Raw genomic sequence first — 8885 nt, forward strand, 5'->3', positions numbered from 1 at the left:
TTGAAGCTTACACAGTTTGGGGATCCGATTTAAGAAAAACAGTACAAAATTGCACACACAAAGTTAAATACACAAGTGACTTCATTTAGAACGAGAAAACCACAATGCATTATGTAATTGGAAAAGTTGGTGGTTCACAATTTTTTTTTTTTAAAGATTTTATTTATTTATTTATTTGACAGCAAGAGACACAGCGAGAGAGGGAACACAAGCAGGGGGAGTGGGAGAAGGAGAAGCAGGCTTCCCGCTGAGCAGGGAGCGCGACGCGGGGCTCGATCCCAGGACCCTGGGATTATGACCTGAGCCAAAGGCAGATGCTTAACGACTGAGCCACCCAGGCGCCCGGTGGTTCACAAATTTTACAAAATACAGAAAAATAATGCAATTTCACAACCGAACTTGACTCAACTCTATGACCTCCAAAGCAAACTGCCTGATACATCTCTAAAATGCTTTCTTTTTATGTGTTTGGACTCCATATTCTTTGATCACCTTTTCATATTACAATGACTATTTTCTATAGAGTGGAAAGATAATTCAGTCTTTCCTCTAACATGTCTGATCAAATTTTTAAAAATAAACTTTCTTTATTAAAACAGGTTTAAATTTGCAAAAAAAAAAAAATTGTGAAGACAGTAAGTAGACCCTGTACACATCATATCCAGTTCCCCTCTTATTAGCCTCTGACTTTAATATGGTACATTTGCTACAATTAATGAAGGGATGTTGATACACTGTTATTAACTAAAGTCAATATGCTACTCAGAGATGTCTTTAGTTTTTGCCAAGTATCCTTTTTCTGTTCCAGGATCCCATCCAGGACACTACATTGCACTTGGTTGTTGGGTCTCCTTAGGCTCCTCTTGGCTGTAAGTTTCTCAGACTTTCTTTGTTTTTGAGGACCAGTTTTGAGGGGGGCTGAGTGTCCTTTCATTGGGTTTTACCTAATGTTTGTCTCGTCATTAGACTGAGGTTATAGGTTTCTGGGAGGAAAACTACAGAGACAAAGTGTCATTTTCATCACATATTGTCAAAGGTACGTATCCCTCCTCCCCCTCCCTCCCTCTCCTCATTCTGTCCTCTTTGAAAGAAAATCACTATTTGTGGCCCCCACTTAAGAGGCAGGGAGTTACAGAGCACCTGGGTGGCTCAGTTGGCTAAGCATCTGACTCTTGATCTCAGCTCAGGTCTTGATCTCAGTGTCATGAGTTCAAGCCCCACATTGGGCTCCATGCTGGGTGTAGGGTTTACTTAAAAAACAACAACAACAACAAAAAACAAAAAATGAGAGAGAGAGAGAGAGAGAGAGAGAGAGAGAAGAAGCGGGGAGTTATTCTCCACCCTGAGGGCAGAGCATCTACATAAATTATTTTGAAATCTTCAACATGAAAGATTTACCTTTTCTCCCCCACTGATGTATTTGTTCAATCATTTATTTGTATCATTATAAATACATGGTATTAATTTCAGACTTCTGAGTATAATTATAATCCAATACTATTTTATTTATTTTGTTGCTCAAATTGTTTCCACTTGGAAGCTCTTTAAGTTGGGCTCCTATGCCTCTTTGAAATACCCCTGTCATTATGATTATGATTATGATTAAATACTTTGTTACTTTCTGACTCTACAGGATGCTCCAGGATCCTCATTTCTATTTCCTTCCCCAGTCCTAGAAGGAGCTCTGGCTCCTTTTTTTGGAGAATGGTATTAGAAACCAAGATCGTAAGTATCAGGTGTATTCATTGCTACTACCTTGCAGTTGCTCTAGGCTCTCAACTGACAAAACAAGGAAATACAGATGTACACACTAGCCTATATGTGTGTATATATATATATATATATATATATATGAATATTTCTGTATGTAACCATTGGTGTCTGTTAAGTGGATCATTGGTTTATACTGAAGATGTACAAACTAGGCTATATATATATACATATATATATATGAATAGTTCTGTATATAACCATCTATATCTGCATTAAGCAGAACACTGGTTTGTACTGGTGTCTCCAACGCTGAACTGTTGTCTCGTGGATCATCATTCTAGCCTCTTCTCCATGCTCATCTGTAACCTCCCACATCAACAGTGAGGAAGCTGGCCACCCATTATCGACCATCTTCTGCTTACCTAACCAATTCCGGGTAGACATGTACAGCAGTGTAAGAATTGTTAACCTTCCCCCCCCCCCCCCCCCCCCCCCGTGGGACACAACTTTATCCACTAGAGTATAGTGCTTACATACAGCCTGGTTTGGTCATGAGTCCTGCAGACTCCACTAATTTCCAAAGTTACTTAGGTCAGCACCTTCTTCCCCCATCCCTTTCAGGATGTCTGTTTTATACATTTTTAATGCAGTTAGATTATTCGGTCATGTTCTGCATTCCATCCTAAGATCGCCTGACCTCCTAAATGGTTTTTAAAAATGTGTGCACATTAAAGTTCACCCTGCGCTGCAAAGCGCACAGTGCCGTGGGTCCCTGATCACAGGAACTTTGTTTTTTCCTCATGATGGTTCAGAGAAGCTTCTTTCAGATGTGTGACTCATTCTTAGCAACATCAAATACATTTTTAAGATCGTTATCAAAATTGGGAAAACTCTACTGAGGTTTCATAAGTGAGCTGTAGGATTTGGAAGAACTTCCCACAGACTTCCATCAGGTGCCATGCATTTCAAGCCTGGTTTCTTCACACCCCCATATTTGTGATGCCACAACCCTGCCTATTTGTGTCACAAAAGCAAGTAAGCCCATATACTGGGCAGTGAAAGTATTCCTGGAAATCAGTCTTGCTTTGGAAGAGCTAGGAGTCTCTTAACTATACACGGAAGTATTCGAAACCACAGAAAACACCTCTGTGGTTTTAAATAGTTGTAGCTTCAACACATCACTTTTGCAAATTTTTCAAAAATATGAGACCATGTGGACATAATCCTATGACCCTTAAGAAAAGGGGGACCCTGAAGATGTATCGGCTTCGTGGCAAATCTACTTCTGAGTCAGACAGACCAGTCAGTCACTCAACAAATATTGCCTGAACACCTAATATGTAAAGAGCTGTGTGTTCAATGATAAATGAGACAGAGTCCCTGCCCTCATGCCCTCATCAAAAACCCATGCCAATAGAACGAAACAGTACAGATTATCAACAAGTAAACAAGCAACTTCAAAATCTTATTTGCCATGAAGACCATGAACAGGGTGTTCTGACACGGAACAAGAGGAGAACCCAGTTTAGAAAAACTGCTAGTGAGGTGACATTTCAGCTCAGACATGAAGGCAGAAATGGAGTAAGAAATGCAAAGGCTGGAGAAGAGACTTCAGGAGGAGAAATGGCAAGCTGAAATATGTTAAGGCTGGAAAGAAGTTAGGCTCTTCTGGGAACTGACGGGGCTGGAATTTAATGACAGAAGAGAAAGGGATACGATTGAGACCCTGCAGTGTGATGGACAGACCTTGCAGCACCTTGCCGCAGACCAAGAAAGAGCGAGTTTTCTCCAAAAGGCAGAGACAGCACTGAAGTTGTTTTAACAAGGGAGTGATTGATTGAGACTGTCTTCTTTTGTTTATTTTTTTATTTTGTGTTTTTTAGAGAGGGGGAGAGAGCAAGAGAATCTTAAGCAGGCTCCACGCCCCGCACAAAGACTGATGCGGGGCTTGATCCCATGACCCTGAGATCATGACACTTAATCGGCTGAGCCACCCAGGCACCCCGAGACTCTCTTCTTTCAAAGAAGAGTTCAGTAAGGGGAAAATATGGGGAGAGGAAGAAAGAAAGGATGCAGGGAGACCGGTTCTCTGGGTTGAGGGCTGGTTTCACCATCCCCAGACCCTGGGTAAGTTATTCAATCTCTCTGAGACTCAGTGTCCTAATCTGCGAAATGGAAACACACGGTTCTAATGTCTTTCAGGATTATTGTGAAGATTGAATGAAGCTATGTGAGGACAGCATTTATGTAACACCCACCATGGCTGGCATGCTGTAAATGCTGAAAAATTGTCAGCTATTATTAATTACCCTTGGTATCATTACTGTTGGGAGCCAAGCACAGTGTCGTGTTAGGAGAGGACTGGGAGTTGACAGAGCAAGGACTGAGAGATAAGGGGCCAAAGCCAAAGCCCCATGGTAGGAATGCAGCCTCTGTGGGGCAAGGGCTGGAGGGTGGAGAGCTGGACCCACGTTCTGAGCAGCACGGGGGATCTGGGGCCTGTGAAGTATCTCTTGCTCTCGGTCAGAATGGTAAGGGAAACTGGGCTCACAGTAGCACAGCAGATGGCCCAGGGGCTGAGTGGGGGTGCAGCAAGAAGCTGGGGCTCTCAGCCTGCCCTCTGTCTGCGCAGGGAGTCCCTCGGTGAGACGCACACCACCCGGGACACCAAAGAGTGACCGGAACTTGGAGACCTGAGAGGGCCAGGCTCAGCCTTCAGTCTTTTCCTGTTTTCTCTTGCCAAGCCAGGCACACCATTGAGTGGACAAATGAACTGGAGGCTAACACCCAAAATGAACTAAAGTTGAGGGAAATAAACATTTAACTTTTATTTCTTTCTATTGCTGTTGTGTTCACAGCAAGAGCCGCAAGGGAAGGAAGGAACCACTTGAAACTCTTCAATAATCATTTCCAAGTGAGGGATTTGTCGATTTCCCATCTTTGGCAGAAGACGGTAAAAGACCTGGGGCTGCTTTACCTGCAGTCAAGTGTCCCCTCTGGGAGGGACTATGCCAGACATTGGGATACACCAAGGGGCAAGACCGTAGAGGAGCTACCAACACCGAGTTTCCAGCCCAGTGGGGACAGACTATAAAATTACAAAACAAACAAGGGCTGTATGTTCTCATAGTCTGAGGAACATACCCCTGTCTGGGGGATGATGAGGGCTGGTCAGGAAAGTTGCTTAAGCCATGCGAAGTTCTCTTTCCTGAGAAGCTTAGAGGACACTCTCCTCTTCTTTTCCAATTCCTCGTCCTCCACCCCTCTAAACCTGGCTAAACTCTCTGTCCTCCCTTTGCCTCCATGTTGTCCAGTTAACCCCATCCTGAACCTATCCCCAGAGCCAGTTTGCTTCTCATATGGAGTATCTGAACCTCCTTCGACTTCTCCAATTTGCATCACCATCTCCTGGAAATAATATCATTTATTTATTCCCCTCTCATACAATAAAAAATGTGTTGAGCATTTATAATACGTACCATGCGTTGAGCAATGTTTCACATTTACTTTTCGCTTCTACCTTATGAGATATGTTCTGGAATTTTCCTGACTTGACAAATAAGAAAATTGAGTTGTAAGGAAATTAAGTAACTTGCCCAAGGTTACATAGGAAGTGGAAGTTGCCAGACTTGACCTGGAGTCGGTTGATTCCCAAGGCTGCGTTCTTCTTTTTTTTTTTTTTATTAATTAATTAAAAATTTTTATTATTATGTTATGTTAATCACCATACATTACATCATTAGTTTTTGATGTAGTGTTCCATGATTCATTATTTGCGTATAACACCCAGTGCTCCATGCAGAATGTGCCCTCCTTAATTCTCATCACCAGGCTAACCCATCCTCCCCCCCTCCCAGAACCCTTAGTTTGTTTTTCAGAGTCCTTCGTCTCTCATGGTTTATCTCCCCCTCCAATTTCCTCCCCTTCATTCTGCCCTTCCTGCTATCTTCTTCTTCTTTTTTTTTTTTAAACAAATAATGTATTATTTGTTTCAGGGGTACAGGTCTGTGATTCAACAGTCTTGCACAATTCACAATGCTCACCGTAGCATATACCCTCCCCAGTGTCTATCACCCAGCCACCCCATCCCTCCAACCCCCCACCACTCCAGCAACCCTCAGTTTGTTTCCTGAGATTAAGAATTCCTCATATCAGTGAGGTCATATGATACATGTCTTTCTCTAATTGACTTATTTCGCTCAGCATAGCACCCTCCAGTTCCATCCACGTCATTGCAAATGGCAAGATCTCATTCCTTTTGATGGCTGCATAATATTCCATTGTATATCTATACCACATCTTCTTTATCCATTCATCTGTCGATGGACTTCTTGGCTCTTTCCACAGTTTGGCTATTGTGGAGATTGCTGCTATAAACATCGGGGTGCATGTACCCCTTCAGATCCCTACATTTGTATCTTTGGGGTAAATACCCAGTAGTCCAAGGCCACGTTCTTAACTATTATGCCATCCTGTCTCCACAAGTGATTGTGATGCACCCTGTAACTCTGGGTGAACTTCCCATGCAGAGAGGGCATTTCTGACTTAACAGGGGCCCCAAGACACTGAGTTGCACCTGCCCATAATGAGCAGCTCTCTTCCCTGCCCCCATGGAAGGGTTGCTTCGACTCCTTAATGGTGGATGCGGACATTCTCCCCGAGATGAGAGATGGGTTAGAGCGGGAAGAAGAACACATTCCGAGAAGACCTAGATGATGGTCACAGGAGCTGAGACCCACGTCTCTGACTTGCTGAGCTGGTGGGCTGGTTGCTCAGGTCAGGAGAAGGAGAAATCAAAGCCAGCTTGTCTGAGGGGCCAGGACGGCAGGGCAGTGGTGCTTTGTAGCTGTATGGCCACACTCCTCACAGGCAGGAGGAGCTTCTGTGGAGGGGGATACTGTGACAGAGATGAGCCAGGGCTAGAAATTCCCTTTCTGAATATTTCTTTATTTGGTCATCAGATCCGTGTTGTGCCCCTCCTGTGTTCCAGGCTGAGTCTAAATCCTGGGCATCCAGGACTGAACAAAATAGACAAATGCCCCCTGTCCTGGAGAGGTTTCCTTTGGGCCCCTCTGGTGGCAAAGTGAATGAATCAGTGACCAAAATGCACCTGATCGCGCTGATGATAACGGGATGCCAGCCCTGAAGATAAGCAGTCAGGGCTCTCAAAAGAATGGCTTGGGCAGCAAATATTCGCTGTAAGAAGCTGCTTTGCTTCATAGCCAAAGTTTATTCTGGAGTCCCTTCAAAGATGCATCAAAAAGAGATCTGCGAGTATGTGCAAAATAGAATCTAAATAATGAGGAGTGTGCATATGCCCAACTTTTCAGAAATTCACCTTATATAGAGAACAGGATGTTCCAGTGAGCGGGTACTAATAAGGTGGCCTCATTTCCGTGACTGATGCCTTAATACCTAGTGGAGTTACTGGTTTCACGAGTCGTTTGATAATAAGATTCTTTCAAACATGGCAATTAACGAATGTCTAGTCACTACCACCAGAGATGATAGTCTTTAATATTAATTTTGTAACTCACCTTGAATAAGTCATCTCACTTTTGTAAATTCCACGTTCCTTTTCTGAAAAAAGGAGGGGGTGCTTTATTTCTAAGTTTCCTTCCTACCCTTACAGAGTATTTCTGTAAGGTTTCATGAAAGAAATCATTCCGGGGGATGAATATGAATGGAATGCTGCTAAAATGCATGCCAGATGCAGAAGGCGAGCAGGAAATCGGCCAGAGGGTCAGCTCTGAGAGCCTGGATCTGCACATCCTCCTGCATCGGGAGCATTGGACAAGCCATTATGTAGACTGTAGTCATCACTCACGCGGGAGATATTTTGTTTTTCTCCCCGTAGTCAACTGGCATGCTGTTCGTGACCATTTCTCTAAATGCCTGAGGTGCTTTCAAAGCAGCTGTACATGTCTGGGGCCCTTGGAGAATGAGGTACTCTGCATGAGCGAGGTCCCAGAAAACAAAGCTTATTTCTGCAGGCATCCACACTCTCTTGTAGCATCTAACCTCATTTTCTCCGGGCTGGGATGAGGAACACCTACTATGGTTCTGTGTTGAGCTACGGCAACATGCTGAAGCTTGTTCACGGGGGCAGGTCTGGTCCCCAGATAACTGGGCACTTTTTTTTTTTTTTAATCTTTAAGGCTATTGTGTTTTTGTTTGCTGGCTTGCTTATTTAGTTTTGTTCTTCCCTCTGCAATCCACTCACATCACCCTTGCTTTTTTGTTTTGTTTTGCATTTGTTTGTTTATTTTACACATAACTGCTTAGTTGAGGTCCCTGAAGGCACTCTGTGCTTCCTGAATGTGTGTGACCTGAGCTTTGTGGCAGCGTGTTTCTCAGAATGAGGCTTTTTATTTTTATATATATATATATATATATTTTAAAGATTTTATTTATTTGAGAGAGAGAGAGAGAGAGCACACAGAGGGAGAGGGAGAAGCAGACTCCCTGCTGAGCAGGGAGCCCGATGCGGGACTCCATCCCAGGACCCCGGGATCATGACCTGAGCCTAAGGCAGACACTTAACGACTGAGCCACCCAGGTGCCCCAGAATGAGACTTTTTTTTTTTAAACTTTCTATCAGGATGATCTACAAAGCTGATCTTCATGTGGTTATTGGGTATAAAAATCTGTATTTAGAAATCAAGACTTAATTCATGAAATAAACAGTTGTTTGCTTTCATGAATCTCTTTTAAGTAGGGAGGCCATGGGCCCTGAGGGTAAGGACGGGAGGGAAAATCAGATGTTGTCGAGCCAGGACGAGTTATTGCTCTGTACAATGTGAAAGTCTGCCTCCTTCCTTGAACTTCATGCTTTCTTATCTGCAAAATGAGGATAGGAACATGCACCTCGGAGCTGTTGTAAAGTTCAAATGTGATAAAGGGTCTGAAATCACGTTGTAAAGGACAACACGAAATAAAATTGTAGCCATTATTAGGAGACAGCATTGCACTGTAGTTACTCGTGGGCGTATCTCATCCTGTAAACTGTAAGCTATTTTAGGACAGAAAGTTTGCCTTATATCCAAGGGTGGCATTCAAAATATTTAACAACTGGTAGGGCATCAGCCAATTAACGCTGGCCATAAAGAACCAGAATGCCTAGGCTAATGTTCGGACCAGCCCTATTCACACGTATGGGAATCCCGCAAAGG

The 8885-nt window shown here is 43.4% G+C and overlaps 1 long non-coding RNA gene across 1 annotated transcript; it reads left to right on the plus strand.

Annotated features, from left to right (window-relative positions):
• The first annotated feature begins 227 nt into the window (after window positions 1–227).
• Window positions 228–5541, plus strand: LOC135364637 (uncharacterized). Its single transcript, XR_010412078.1, has 5 exons — window positions 228–869; window positions 967–1036; window positions 1634–1725; window positions 3597–3840; window positions 4572–5541. It is a non-coding gene; the product is annotated as an uncharacterized LOC135364637 (long non-coding RNA).
• The last annotated feature ends 3344 nt before the right edge of the window (window positions 5542–8885 follow it).

This window comes from Mirounga angustirostris, unplaced genomic scaffold (genome assembly GCF_029215605.1).
Source record: "Mirounga angustirostris isolate CCGP_5_RB_7025 unplaced genomic scaffold, mMirAng1.0.hap1 SCAF_6, whole genome shotgun sequence".
NCBI classification, from domain to species: domain Eukaryota; kingdom Metazoa; phylum Chordata; class Mammalia; order Carnivora; family Phocidae; genus Mirounga; species Mirounga angustirostris.